Raw genomic sequence first — 15,306 nt, forward strand, 5'->3', positions numbered from 1 at the left:
TGCTACTATGGCCATATCCTATTATTCATTGGCTTGGCTTGCCTTGGAACGTAGACCTTCATACTTTGGTCCTCTTTTAACTACAGAAATCTGACGTGTCATGTGGATCCGAGTGGTCTCAGAAGGCGCATAACAAGGTGTGTGGGTGTTCGGTTCATGTTCAGCGTGTCAAGGTTGTGAAATATGGTGTGCTAGCTCAGCATGTGGGCACGACAACACAAGATGACTCGGTTTGGTCATATTCATTGAGTACCACTCTTGAGCTCCATGGTGAAAACTCCAGTTTTGATCCCCACCAATGGCAATGGTTGTGCGATGTTCTATTGGTGATGGAATTTCATGGAGATTACACAAACTTGCTCTTCAGAGGGAAAACCCATGATCATGTCTTACTGGTTGGTTTTGATGACGATGACACTCGTGCATTGTTCCCTTCATGGAAGCTTCGCTTTTGAAGAGCATTTCTCATAGTATGGGTGTTTTGAGTTTTTGTTGTTGCATGTCGTTGGAGGTCATGTTTTTTTTTCCTTTGTAATAATTTAACTATGTGCATCCTCAATATTTTGACCAACTCTTGACATTATGTTTGCATAGACCGGAGGTACATGATACCAACTTAATATTAATGTATATATTGTCCTTTTGAAAAAAGACCACCCAATAGTGTTGGGCCAAGGTCGTTTCCGTCGCAGATTACACAATAAAGCATTTTCGCGTAGTCCCCTGCAGGATTACCATTTTCTTAAGCAGCCAACACAATAATTGACTATCATTGGTTTCACAGAGCGCAACGCAATTGGAATGCCACTAAGAGCATGAGCTATGTGTGGCACCAACAAGGTGCCAAAGATTGACACTCCACATCATGTCTACTTTAGCAAAGATTAATATTGCAATGTGTAGTACCTCTCTCAAAATCCAAAGGAGACATTACAAATTGTTTTTGGGGACATTAATATAGCTAATAACAATGTGTAATGTCCCCCAAAACAGAATTTGCAAATAGACAAATACAGTGAGGAAATAATATTTTGCTTGTTTCTTTTCATGCTGTGAGACTCTTGGCTCGATGCTACCTGAGGCATCAATGCCAGAGAAAATCTAACTTGACCCCCCTCCTACTACAATGGCAAATCTAAGATAACATCAGCATACGAACACATGCTCAAGCTCTAAAAACTTAAGATCACAACACTATAAATACCAAAAAAAAAAACAACAAATGATGTACAATGAAGTCAATTTTTGACTAACGACATTGAACCGTGACAAATTTAGACAAGTAAAGAAAATAAAACATCTCAATATTTAAACAACACATTAAAAGTCTGAATGACTGTACATTTGCACTTAAAATTCTTCAATAACCTGGTTGGAGGAGAGGTACGTATTTCCTTAGAAAACTTACAATACTTGAAATACTCAACAACACACATCAGTACAAAGGCGAAGAAATGACAGTATCACGTGGAACGAATAAGTGTTCGTCGTACAGTAGGACAAGCGGTCATTGTTGGAATCCTCTTGAAATCCTTCTCACCCCAACCGTAGTGCTGCTCATTTGACGTTGCAGTTTTACAGAGTTCATCTTGATCCTGCGCAGGCGATGAGCGGCATTAGCATTCACATAAGCAGAAATGGAACGAAACAGATTGTTGTGCTCACCTTGCTTCTTCCGTCTTAGCAAGCAAAAGATTAGTACTGCCGCCGATACTACCACCACAAACCCAGCTATAGGGACGGCTATGTAGAGGACTAGCTTATTGCTCTTCTTGCATGAACTGCCACCAATGCAAACGCCTGAAAACGATGGAAAATATGTTATAACCTATTACCCCTTTCCAAAAGTACATGACGCTTAATCAGATTTAACTCCTTTAAAATGATTTAGATTTATTAGATAGATATTTGTGTAACTATATTTTCTGTCACAAATAGTTTCAAAACATATGTCGTTCGTAAATGTTAACATACATGTTTGGTAGTAGAAAAATATCAATCAAAGTTGCATGTTGGATACCGTGTACAAGTCTGTTAAAATGTTGCTCCATAAGCGGATTGTTTTTTTTAAATCAACCTTCACAAACTTTGAGCAATTTTATTAAAAAAATTATCTTAGTATATACCATATAAAAACATATTTTATGATGATTTGCGGAGAATATTTTAAGATGTATCTAATGGTATTGACTTGGGCTTGTAGGTGTTGATAATTTTATAAAGTAGGTCAAAGCTCACAAAATTTGACTTCAAAAATATCTAATACACATTATATTTTGAGGCTGAAGGGGCATATATTTTAGATCGTGCAGTGAGCATACCCTGGGACTCGGAGCTGGAGTTAGTGACTGGAGTGGTTGCCCCATCCTTGGACCCGGCGTTAGTGATGGGAGTGGGCGAGGGTGTACCATCCTCGGACTCGGTGTCGACCTTAGTGGTGGGCATGATGGAGAAGATCTCGAAGGCATTGAGAATCGGCAGCAGCGTCGAGCCGGCGGTGGGTTCGAGGGAGATGCTAATGGTGCCTTGTTGGTCGGGAACAATGGGACCGTAGATGGCACCACTGGAGAGGTATTTCGGTGTGATAGCATCTGAGGACCATTGCTTGCCGTTGAGGTTGACGTAGAACTGGCGCACGGCATTGCCTCTGAGAATGCGCAGCTCCGCGATGTGCAGGATAGCGATGTACCCGGGCGATGGATTGTTGGGCTCAGGCTGAGGGTGCATGATGATCTCTATGAGCGCGGAGGCGTTCCGGGCAGTAATCGCTGAGTCCATTACCTCCGTTGGCACCTGGAAAGGGTCATCGTTTGGGTTCTGCACCCTTCTAAACGTTGTGATGCTGGGTTATTCCGCTGTGGTATCCACTGGTCTCCATATTCGGTCATGTGGGTCATCAGGGTATCTGCACAATCCATATCAATTGTGTTATGTGGTTAGTGGTGCTCCATGAAGCAAAAATACAGAACAGTCTTGCTAAATCTTAGTTGATTGAGACTTGGTTGTGCCTCTATCGATGCTACATTTGTAAGATCTTACATTAAAATTTATGCATTTTTTTCTTTTTTCTTACTTACATGTTATAGCACTCGACCGAGACTTGGACAAAGTCTCAATCAACTGAGACATATCCACACCCAAAACAGAAACCAAACTAATTAGAGGAATAAAACTCTTACGGATTTTCTTTCTAAAAACATTAGACGTAGAGACGCGCATACACTCACCTTATCACACGTGTTTTGCTCCCTGTGCCGAGGTCAAACCTGCTGTGCAGGTTCAGGCCCTGCTTCGCGCTCGCATCTGGATAGAGCATGCTCTTAAGCGGCCTGAGCTCCAGCCCCGTGATGAACGGCGTCCCGGCGCCGGTGTTCACCAGGCAGACATGCACGTAGTCGTTCGGCACGACCACCATGGCCTCCGCGAATAAAAACTGGTCCGGTGCCGCCCGTGACATGTTCATGGTCGTCCAGAAGTTGGCGCCGATGTAGAGGTCAAAGATGGGTGTTGTGTTAAGGCCGTCGTAGTTGCCATACAAGAACCACGCGCGGATGAGGTACTTGAGCCCGGGCACCAGGGACCGGATCTTGTAGCAGTTACGCTTACCATCGGGGAAGCTGCGCACCGTCTTGAATAGCTTAAAGGCCACCGTGCTCATGTACTCGACGGAGATGTCGTGGTTGGAGCCAGCAGTGGTGAAGCCGACATCCGGGGCGAACTGCAGCTGTTGCCTAGTATCGCTTTCTATGTACATCTCCCCCGCATATCCGCAGTCTATGCTTATGAAACCTGCGGTGCGATGCAGAAGTACACATTAAAATCTTTCTAGCTAGCACTACCAGCGAAAAGACCATGACAAGAAAGAAACAGACCAATATTCACCAGAAATGTATAGGCCCACAAGAAAAGGTAAGAATAAAATGTTGCTGTAAAATACAGACCAGGCCCTGCAACAATGATCGAACAGGCAAACTACAAAAATGTATCTTGTGCGCGCATGCGAAACAGACCACAAGTATTGAGCATACCTTTGCTGTCAGCCTGGGCACGAGCTTGATGTAGCATGCTGCCAGCGGCAGCAACCGCGAGGCAGAGAAATGGCAACCACCGCATTGCCGCCATTGTTCTCGCCGTCGACGTGCAAGAAGCTAATGCATGGATTGAGCACGATGAGTATGTTTTAACGCCAGGTGCGGTTCCATGCCTATATGTAGGAGTACAACACACATCATTAGTACGCGTTGACATTGAACAAGTAATTAAACCTCTCGGCATGAGCGGTTAGCCATCTTAAATAAAACAAATTAACAATCAACATTGAACGAGTACTTAATTATGAAAGTGGTAATTCATTAGTTCTCACATTAGCTGGCTAATGAGCAGCACCACGTCGTCATACTTAATAAGTTTACAACTTGCACGGCGCCATGCGTCAACGCCCGATCGAGCCGGGGCAAATGCAGTGATCAAGTCATTGACGAGTGGGCCCTGTTCTAGGCTTAACGCCTCTTTGTGGTTTCCACTTGACTTTGAACTTGTCAACGTGCTTGCTGGGGCGAAAGACTCTTCTTTTGAAGCTGTCTTCTTTACAGTAGCTGAACACCTCTTCTTTTGAAGTTGTCGCCTCTATCTAACCCTCAATCGTTTTTCCTGACTTTTTCTCTGTAGCAGGAGATGGAAAATGCTTGTTCGTGATTTGCGGAGGTAAACAATTGGTTGAAACGGTAATGTAACAGACCACGAGGTCGCAGTTAACTTACTGTATGTCATAAAATTCCCAAGATGGGATATCAAGGAGGTTAACTCTTATGAGGGAGACGCTAAACGTCGGTCAGGCAGGGGGTGTGCCTGATCGGCTGCTCCCCACCCTCCAATTCAACTTAAAATGTTGCTTCTCGTGTGTGTACATTCATCGCTATGAGAGCAAATATCCATCTGCAATATTTTATTTCTACGTATGCAACAACGTTGCAACATTCTTCTTGTGTACGAAAAAAGTTGCGACATCTCAGACACATCCATGCAGAAATATTATATGCAATAGATCTCCATTGGTTGCAACAAATAAGTAAGAGAAATCACCCCGACATTTTCCGCATAGAAGCCAAAATCTGCAACAATATGAAATCAAGCTAAAAAAAATGTGAAATCAAAATTTCAACATAAACACAAAAAATGCAGCAGATGCCCAAAATCATTGTGACATGTCACAGGTGTCTTGCAATCAAACGTACACGAGCTCGCAACTTTTTAAACACAACATATGCAACATTGAAAAAAAAACATTACAACCAAAAGTGGGAGCACCTACATTGCCATCGCTGGCTCGTCGGAGCCCTGTCATTGCTATATTTTACGGGACCAAAGTCTCCCCAGCTCCACCAGTCTGCCGAGTTGTAACAATGTCGGATAAGTGTGACATGACTTTCATGTGCTGCATGGGCCACAACATAAACACCTACTCATCGACGTTGGTCTGGCGAAGAGGGACACAACTAGTGAGTTGATGGGGCGGTAAAGGGTATGGTTATGGGACAGCTATGGTTGTTGTTACTTTTGCACGCGATGGGGTAGAAGAAAGCAGGATGCCACACTCGGCCCAAGCTTTAGCGAGATGGTGCAGCAGACACCGTAGCGGCGGCGCCATTTAGCACGGCAGCAACACTCTTGGTGTAGTTCACCATCAGGCCAGAGGAAGGTCCAAATCTGTCTCTAAATTAGATGTTCGTTTATTGATAATCAGCGGGAAGCAGCAATCTATACACATCAAACTGAAGATAATATACACTGATATTTATCTTGATGTGATTTCCAACGAAAGAGAACCTAAACATCTCAAAATATCAACCTTCGCAATGACAACTTGTTTGTGATTACTCTCCCATACTGTCCTGCCAGACTAAAATATGTAGTGATCGTCCATATGGGTGTTTTTTCAGTCTTAATGGACAAAACAAAATCTACAACGTATATTGGATTCAAATCATAATGCGTCCAAATAATGGAATAAAAACTTAAAAGAATATGCAACCTCGTATGATTAAGTCAAGTGCAAGGCAAGATAGCAACTAATGTGAAGTGTGAACACACAAGAATATAAAACCTGGTACATACATGACTTAGATGAAATATACATTACCCGTCGACTTTGTTCATTTGCTGCTGCAGTCCACCATCGAGTATCTTCTCAGGAGAGTAGAGTAGGCCGCCAACAGTATCTCACTGGGGACACCACACCATCGCCAACATCCACCACCGCAGACCATCGCATAGAGAAACAGAGGCCGAGTGTGTACCTACGAGACGCCGCCTGTGTGCAGCACGAGGGCCGGCCTCGGTGGGGTGGAGACAGGAGGTTTATGGCATGGACTCGAACAAGAGGAGGCTGGCGGCAGCGAAGGCCACACGCGCGCGGCCATGTATGTTCCTGAGAGGAAATTGAAAATTGAGGAGAAAAGCATTTCAGCAAACACTTTGAAGGCAACATGATCAAGGTAGCCGTACGTGCCCGCCCGCCGGCCACCGTCACGTGCATGGCCGCCCCCCATGCATGGTCTGCGTGCACCTCCACGACAAACACAGGAAGGACGGAGTTGGCCGGGCGACCGGCGTCCTGCGCTTAGCAAGAAGGGGGTGGCGGAGCTTCCTCACCGGTCTGCCGAGGAGGCGCGCCTAGTTGAACGACACGAAGGGCACATCGGCAACCGCGTCAGTCCGTCTCGTCGTCCGCTGTGGCTCGGCCGCTGGGTGCCGATTTCAGAGGAGGGATGGGTGCTCGTGGACGGGATCACCTGCGAGGGCGGCGCCCGGCGGTACAGTGGCTCCCTCACATCCTCAGAACGGGGGCGCACCACATCCTCAGCCTCCACAACATCTTTCCTCAGCGGAAACAGACTGGCGAGTCGTTGGTATCCTTGACCAACCGCAGATCGGGAGGGGAGAGGCGGAGGAGTGGTGGAGGCGAGAGAAATCAGGTGGACTGAGCGGGGAGGAGAGGCGGCCACAACTCGGGAGAAGCAAAACGCTGGGAGAGGAGTGAGAGGAGCCTTTTGGAGATAAACTTATAAACATTTTACTCCTACTTAACTCTCCAAACTAATCCTCTCTTTCTCTGAATCTAACTAGGGTGGGCTCCTCCATTCCCTTATTAGTTACTACCAATCATAATTCTTCACATCAGCTTGTTTGAAAAGAAAAAAAAGTAATCTTTTGTAGATGTAGCATTGCTCCGTTGGGGATAACATAATAACATTTTATTATTTCCACTAGGGGATATTTTCAAGACTGAGATTGCCATGATTACTTATCTGAGCGAAGTATAACATGAATAACAATTTATGTGGATTAATTGATGGTTTTTCATGAGGTAAAGGTGGATCCATGTAGTGGATGTGAATCACGGAATAGGTATTCAGGGAGCCACCCAGCCTCCTCACCGCTCGAGATTCCTGGCCGTCGATCAGTTTTCAGATCTGTTCTGGACCGTTCGATCTCGCCCTCAGATGATATCGGCCGTCGGATCAAGAAACGGCACTGACAATGAATAGTAGGTCTCATTCGATTTTTCTTACTGACTTTTCTTACTCCGGAATTATGGTCTTGCCTCGCTGGCCTGTGGGGTTCATCCCTGGTGGGCCGCGGCTGTCAGCGACAGTGGAAGTTGGTCTGGCATGTGCTTGCGTAAATGGGCGCAGGGGTCGTGCCACCGCCTGAAATTTCGGTTCCCCGCTGAGGGCATTTATGGGATTTCATGTAGCCCCTTGCCACGCGGTTTCCCCCAATTCGTTGCTTCATCCCCAATCGCAAGAGACCTAGGTCATCTCTCTCTCCTCCCCCGTCTCTCTCTCCCTCGCATCTCTCTCGCGCCGCCGTCGACATGAGAGCGCAGCGCACTCCGGCGTTCTTCCTCCTTCGTCCCCCCTTTTTGCACCCCAAGCCACAACCTCTCTTGTGTGCCTCCTTTCTCCTCCCCATCGGGACCAGGCAGGGGAGGAGCAGCGCGGGCCACGGAGACGACGAGGTGGCCGAGCTGCCCGTGGCGCCGTCGCCGTACCTCACGACCCAACAGGAGGTGTGTCGGCCGCAAAGATGGTAGAGGTCTCCTCCACTCACTCTCTCGCCGCCGCAGGAGGAGTGCGCGCAGGGGGTGGCGGGTCAAGGTCCGCTCGGCGGCGGCGCCCGCTGAACGGCGGATCCATGCGCACCCTCTCCGACGACCTCCCGGGCACGCACCCGCTGGAAACGGCGAGGACCACACACTCCGTCCACCACCGGCCACCAGGAGTAGCAGGACCACCACTGTTTCCTGTCCTCTTTGATTCGAGATCCACGCTGCTCCACTTCGTCCAGGTTCACATCTCCCTCCCCCACCCCTCTCTCTCTCTCTCACGGCACTCGATTCCCTCTTATTTTGAGAATGGAAGTGGCCTGAAAGCCACTTGACTGAATTTGCCATCTCTTGCAAAGTGCCAGTGCCATGATAATTAGATGCCTGCAGGGGATCTTCTTTTCATTGAAACATTTACCTATGATATTGAGCATAGTTCACTTTTTCTTGAATTTTGCTGCCATGTATGTGTTACTTGGAAATTTAGCCATCGAGCATGTGCTTGGGCATGGTTTAACATTGCAGAATAATTGTTTGATGTAGGTGGGGTTCTCTGTTTTGTGCAAAGTGCAGACTGAGATGGTTTCTTGAAGCAACCAATCATTACAACATAATACTGCTGCTACCGGTAATTTCTACTTTTTGTTCTTTTCAGTCAGTACTTACTTATTTAGTGACATTATCGAAATCAACTTCAGTTTTGTTATTTGATTGCCTCCAGTTTTTTTCTTGCATGTAGGTCAACAATCCAATTTTGGTATTTGATTTCCTCCATTCTATTCTTACAGGTCATTAATATGAATTTGGTATCTAATTGATTTGTGGTGGCTGGCAATTATTTAGGCTTCAGGTCAGTAAGAATAACATGAATAACAATTTATGTGGATTAATTGATGGTTTTTCATGAGGTAAAGGTGGATCCATGTAGTGGATGTGAATCACGGAATAGGTATTCAGGGAGCCACCCAGCCTCCTCACCGCTCGAGATTCCTGGCCGTCGATCAGTTTTTAGATCTGTTCTAGACCGTTCGATCTCGCCCTCAGATGATATCGGCCGTCGGATCAAGAAACAACACTGACAATGAATAGTAGGTCTCATTCGATTTTTCTTACCGACTTTTCTTACTCCGGAATTACGGTCTTGCCTCGCTGGCCTGTGGGGTTCATCCCTGGTGGGCCGCGGCTGTCAGCGACAGTGGAAGTTGGTCTGGCATGTGCTTGCGTAAATGGGCGCAGGGGTCGTGCCACCGCCTGAAATTTCGGTTCCCCGCTGAGGGCATTTATGGGATTTCATGTAGCCCCTTGCCACGTGGTTTCCCCCAATTCGTTGCTTCATCCCAATCGCAAGAGACCTAGGTCATCTCTCTCTCCTCCCCCGTCTCTCTCTCCCTCGCATCTCTCTCGCGCCGCCGTCGACATGAGAGCGCAGCGCACTCCGGCGTTCTTCCTCCTTCGTCCCCCCTTTTTGCACCCCAAGCCACAACCTCTCTTGTGTGCCTCCTTTCTCCTCCCCATCGGGACCGGGCAGGGGAGGAGCAGCGCGGGCCACGGAGACGACGAGGTGGCCGAGCTGCCCGTGGCGCCGTCGCCGTACCTCACGACCCAACAGGAGGTGTGTCGGCCGCAAAGATGGTAGAGGTCTCCTCCACTCACTCTCTCGCCGCCGCAGGAGGAGTGCGCGCAGGGGGGTGGCGGGTCAAGGTCCGCTCGGCGGCGCCGCCCGCTGAACGGCGGATCCATGCGCACCCTCTCCGACGACCTCCCGGGCACACACCCGCTGGAAACGGCGAGGACCACACACTCCGTCCACCACCGGCCACCAGGAGTAGCAGGACCACCACTGTTGCCTGTCCTCTTTGATTCGAGATCCACGCTGCTCCACTTCGTCCAGGTTCACATCTCCCTCCCCCACCCCCCTCTCTCTCATGGCACTCGATTCCCTCTTATTTTGAGAATGGAAGTGGCCTGAAAGCCACTTGACTGAATTTGCCATCTCTTGCAAAGTGCCAGTGCCATGATAATTAGATGCCTGCAGGGGATCTTCTTTTCATTGAAACATTTACCTATGATATTGAGCATAGTTCATTTTTCTTGAATTTTGCTGCCATGTATGTGTTACTTGGAAATTTAGCCATCGAGCATGTGCTTGGGCATGGTTTAACATTGCAGAATAATTGTTTGATGTAGGTGGGGTTCTCTGTTTTGTGCAAAGTGCAGACTGAGATGGTTTCTTGAAGCAACCAATCATTACAACATAATACTGCTGCTACCGGTAATTTCTACTTTTTGTTCTTTTCAGTCAGTACTTACTTATTTAGTGACATTATCGAAATCAACTTCAGTTTTGTTATTTGATTGCCTCCAGTTTTTTTCTTGCATGTAGGTCAACAATCCAATTTTGGTATTTGATTTCCTCCATTCTATTCTTACAGGTCATTAATATGAATTTGGTATCTAATTGATTTGTGGTGGCTGGCAATTATTTAGGCTTCAGGTTAGTAAGAATCCCCCCCCCCCAATCAAATATATGCTATTTTCCTCCATTTTGTTCCCATCTGATATCCAGTAGATGTGAATCTTATTCCTTTTCCGTGAAAAGCTACAATTTTTTTACTGGCACTACTTTACTATCTTCCAAGGTGTGCTTCCATTTAAATTTTGCAGGTCCTTTCAATCATTCATATTGCCTCTTGATATGTTTTACCGGAAGGGAAATGCATCCTCTGCTTGAACTTATGAGCTTTCTGTGTTTATTTATTTATTTCTTGAGTTCATGCATTCCTTAGGTTACGCCATGTTAATAAAAGCCCATTATGTGATCAGGTATTCATACTTGGACCATATGACAATCCTACCATAGCCACTGCAGCTTGATGACTGTGTAGTTGCTAGGTGCAGAGGGTGTTGCTAATAAATGGCCATTACTTGATTAGGTGTTAATGCTCTACTCAAATTGCACTGATATTGATCTTAAGATGTCAAGCTTTTTTATTAAGTGGTCTTCCTCGACTAAAATATCACGGTCTTTCTCTTCTGGTCACTCGCAACGGATGTTATGTTTCTTTTTTTGAAGTATATTTGGATGTCTGAAGTTTTTTTCTTGAATTATGGCTATCTTTTATAGTAGTAATGCTAATTTGAGTCAATATATCGGTGTTCCGTACCATCCTAAAAATGCGTCTCTGGTCACAGTCATAGTTCTTAATTTTCATTGGATTCCTATATGGTTTCTGAATATTTGATGTTCTGAATATTAAGGAATTACTTAATTTCTAAAATATGTGCATATCCTGTTATCATCATTGAGGGAATCAATTGGCACAATTTTAGTGTGTACGTATAGTTGATTAATATTCAAAATGTCATGCTATGTAACCATGGGGTTTAGTTTTGCATCATGCTTGCCTCTATAGTTTTGCTTGCTTAATGGTCCTACTCCATTGAGTGTTGCTCTTTTACCAAGAGTTAATTTTCCTTTGGAAGTATAAAGTTTTAAGCTTCAGATGTGGTTTATTATGTTCCGATTGGTCCTACTTTCATACGATAGAATGCTGATAATTAATTTTTCATGCTGATAGATGTTGCCCCACCATTCCAAACAAAATGTGTAACCAGGCCACCCCTAGGTATGTTCTTTTTTCAGGTTGGGTAAAAAAGCACTCGACACGAGTCTACCGAGGGCGTCGCCGGCATAGACACGGTAGACTCGAGGGCATCGCCAGAAGTCTGCAGGAGGTGGCGAAGCAGACTAGCCGATGATGAGAGATACTAACAGAAAAGGCTGAGACTGGAAAAAGGGAAAGGGATACGGTGCTCTGGCCATCGATTTTATTGCGAAAGGCAGGGGTTGTCGTGGCCGCGTGAAACGAAATGTGTAACCAGGCCACCGCTAGGTATGTTCTTTTTTCAGGTTGGGTAAAAAAGCACTCGACACGAGTCTACCGAGGGCGTCGCCGGCATAGACACGGTAGACTCGAGGGCATCGCCAGAAGTCTGCAGGAGGTGCAGCAAAGAGGTCCTAGCGACCATGGCAGCACATCCGCGGCTGGTCCACCTCTGGCTGCTTCTCCACCACCAAGCGCCTGCCCCACATGTGTTTCTTTTCTCCCAGGAGTGGACTGTAGCCAGGGAGAGCGGCCAGAGGAGCAAGGACGGTCAGCCCCTGCCTCCTCTCCTGCACGGCTGCACGTGATGGGGATTACGAGCAGCGTACGTGGTGAGCTACCCGCCTGCCCCTCCTACCCCCCAAATCTACATGTACATCCCCTGATTGACCGAAACTGGTTTGGATGTTTAGTTTCCTCTTTATGATTCATTAAATCACTTTTTGATTCAAGTAAACTCAAGTTAATCTACATGAAGCAGTGACTGATAAATTTCCAACAGAAAATACCACTTATATACTTACTACGTAGTTGAACATACCACATTACATGTCACTGGTGATGTGAAGTTAATCTCTCTTGAAGAGACCATCAGGAAAAGAATCTCTTGCAAGTGTTTGTGGATCCATCATTCATGGATTTTTCCAACTACTCAATAGCCTGATTCCTACATCTCAAGGATTTATTTTTGTTGGTATAAACTAGCTAGCTGTTGGGCTTCCTTGGCATGCATCTCGCGTTTTACACGGATGATGAAAAATGAATTGTAAAACTTGTTGCTTTTTCTTAGTATATATATGCCGTTCAAAGGATTTCCAAGGAATCGGACCAAGTTGATGATCAGTTTCATACTAATACTTTGATGCATGGTATGTGTGGTAGTCGTTCAAGATGCATGCCATATCTAGCTTCAATTAACTGAAAACATCCTTGTTTCGCAGATTTTGGCAAGTACAGATGATAAAGATTCATGATTTGGCTGCGCGCATGCTTGCTGGCTGGAGGTACTTGCAGCTATAAAGAATCATGATTTGGCACTTACTAAAATACCGCGTCTACATGTTTTATGATTGACGCTGCGCTATAACTGTAGGAGTTTGATTCATTACTTAATGGCCTCAAAATGGATACAGGATCTGTTGGAATCAAGAAGGCGTTAAGGTAGCCCACTTGATCTACTTTAGCTCCATGCTTTATTAATGGCCAGCTTACTTACTTTGATATACAACACTTATGTTGATTGACATCAACTCCACGATTCAACTAGCATAGTGATGTGAAATATTCATGCAGTGTGTCGAAACTGTTCCAAAAAATCAAATAAATGGACCTGCGTCGAAAGGGTAGCGCTGCTACTTGGTTAAGTCAAACATTAATGTCGATGCACATGTCAAAACTGTAGGATTGCAATTTATATTTTGTTGGAAGATGGCAGACTTTCTTTTTTCTACACAAGGGCTATCAAGGCTGCTGTGTACTATAGCACCTGTACTTTTCCTCATTCAAGTAGATTGAACCTGATGCATTTCTATGCAAGGGAATTTAAATTATGTCTGATCTGTACCAGGACGACGTCAAAAGCAAAAGGAACTAAGGAAGGGTTCTCGAGGTCTGCTCCTTCTCCACCGGTAGAGAGGAGCCTCCTTCTCATGATTCGCCTGTCTGCCCGGGCCCTCCCCGGCTAAAGCTGACGCCATGGAAGGCCCCTTACCCCTCTTCCTCCTCTCTTCTGTTCCCTCTTTGTTATAGGCGCAGTCAATTTTTTTTGTTCTTTCTCTCTTTCCAATTTAAACATGAGCATGCCCGTGCTCTCTTTTTGGTTGTGGTAGCTGTCATATCATGTTGCAATTTAGTTACATTTTTTGGTCCCATGTATATCCAAATCAAAAAACACTTGTGGTGTGGTACAGTTATATTGCAAGTCGAAAAATATTATATGTGTTAACATCGGATGGTCCAAGTTGAAATTCAGTTTGTATTATTCAATATGCATTCTAACAAACATGTTCTGTTTGGCATCATACTATCATTCAACTTAAAAGATGCTTAACCGGTTAACCCAATTTAAAATCTTAGGGAGACGCTTATTTTGGGACGGAGGGAGTACTTTGTATTGAATCATATCTATATTGTGCTTGCCCCTAAATTGTTGCTTTACACTAAACCACTATTGCTATATTATGCATTGATATGAGTTTTTGACGCTTCCGACTGAAAATCAAGTTTTTTATGGAGATTATGCCCTTATGTGAGTCTCCAGGCCTTGCTGAGTATTTTTATTGTTGTGAAGGCATCATCATAGATGATTGTAGTTACATTGCCTCCTTCACACTTACATCCACCATTAATCATGTAAGCACTCCTTTTTTACACATAAAATCAAGTGAATGTTGTACTTCCAAACCAATTAGCACGTTTCAGTTTGATAAATATTGTGCATTGATCCTGCACTTTTGACAAATTTATGTTCATGACATCTCCAGTTTTACTCCTGTTTTCATTCTTTGTGCTTCTCAGCGGCTCCATGGATACATGGAAGCCGCCATCATTTTGTCGGACTAAGTGTGGAGTTACTTGTGCAAGTTCCACCATCAACAAACACAAAGTTCTGCATGCTATCATCGCAAGTAAAGCAGTCAATTTGTTAGGGAGAAAACAAAGGCTTGTGTGCTCATTAGTTTTTTTTGTTCTATCATGTGTGCACCTTATCTATCTGTAACATGTGACCTGTGCAACTGCAAAAATGTTAGACAATAAAAATTCTGTGTAACACATGTTCTTATACACTTTGCCTATAGAAACTATGCATAGTTATTCCCTTTTTTGTTGCCTTGTGTAATATATATTGTAAAGAAATTGTCGTGACCTACTGAACCTTGCACTTTTGCTGTAACATACTGAATCGTTACACTATTGCCTTTCATCTTATAAACGTATGGAATAAAAAATGTCGCATACCAGGTTGGATGTGGCTGGGCGGGTGGGGTGCGGCAAGCCGCACTTCCTATCTAGTACATCTGTACTAAGGAACTGATCTTATCAGGACTTCAAATTTAATCATGCTTGGACGAGTCTAGCAGTAGAATTGTGACCTCCTGGTCCCCGTGTTGCATCCCTTATTTTACATTCAAAAGAGATGGATCCAAGTATTTGGATAAGACAAATTCATTGTACGTCACTAAACTTGAGCCGGGTGACAGTTTGGTGCCACTATATCAAAATACCTTAACTACGGTCCAAATACTTGCGCAAGGGGTTCATTTTAGTCCATTTGTACGATTTCGTGTACGTATTTACTGACTTGGCCGAGTCAGC

General features: G+C 45.0%; 1 long non-coding RNA gene and 1 pseudogene across 4 annotated transcripts; one reads left to right on the plus strand and one right to left on the minus strand.

The window, feature by feature from the left end:
• Positions 1-1,287: 1,287 nt before the first annotated feature.
• On the minus strand, positions 1,288-7,032 carry LOC123141136 (putative leucine-rich repeat receptor-like protein kinase At2g19210; annotated as a pseudogene).
• Positions 7,033-7,814: 782 nt separating this feature from the next.
• Positions 7,815-14,054, plus strand: LOC123143651 (uncharacterized). Of its 4 annotated transcripts, XR_006470966.1 has the most exons (9): positions 7,815-8,349; positions 8,651-8,735; positions 8,896-8,957; positions 10,295-10,379; positions 10,540-10,601; positions 11,734-12,323; positions 12,933-12,995; positions 13,085-13,152; positions 13,559-14,048. It is a non-coding gene; the product is annotated as an uncharacterized lncRNA (long non-coding RNA). The 4 variants fall into 4 exon arrangements; XR_006470965.1 differs by having other exon boundaries at positions 10,540-12,323; positions 13,559-14,054; XR_006470967.1 differs by lacking the exons at positions 7,815-8,349; positions 8,651-8,735; positions 8,896-8,957 and adding an exon at positions 9,004-9,998 and having other exon boundaries at positions 13,559-14,046.
• The last annotated feature ends 1,252 nt before the right edge of the window (positions 14,055-15,306 follow it).

This window comes from Triticum aestivum, chromosome 6D, assembly GCF_018294505.1.
Source record: "Triticum aestivum cultivar Chinese Spring chromosome 6D, IWGSC CS RefSeq v2.1, whole genome shotgun sequence".
NCBI lineage: Eukaryota > Viridiplantae > Streptophyta > Magnoliopsida > Poales > Poaceae > Triticum > Triticum aestivum.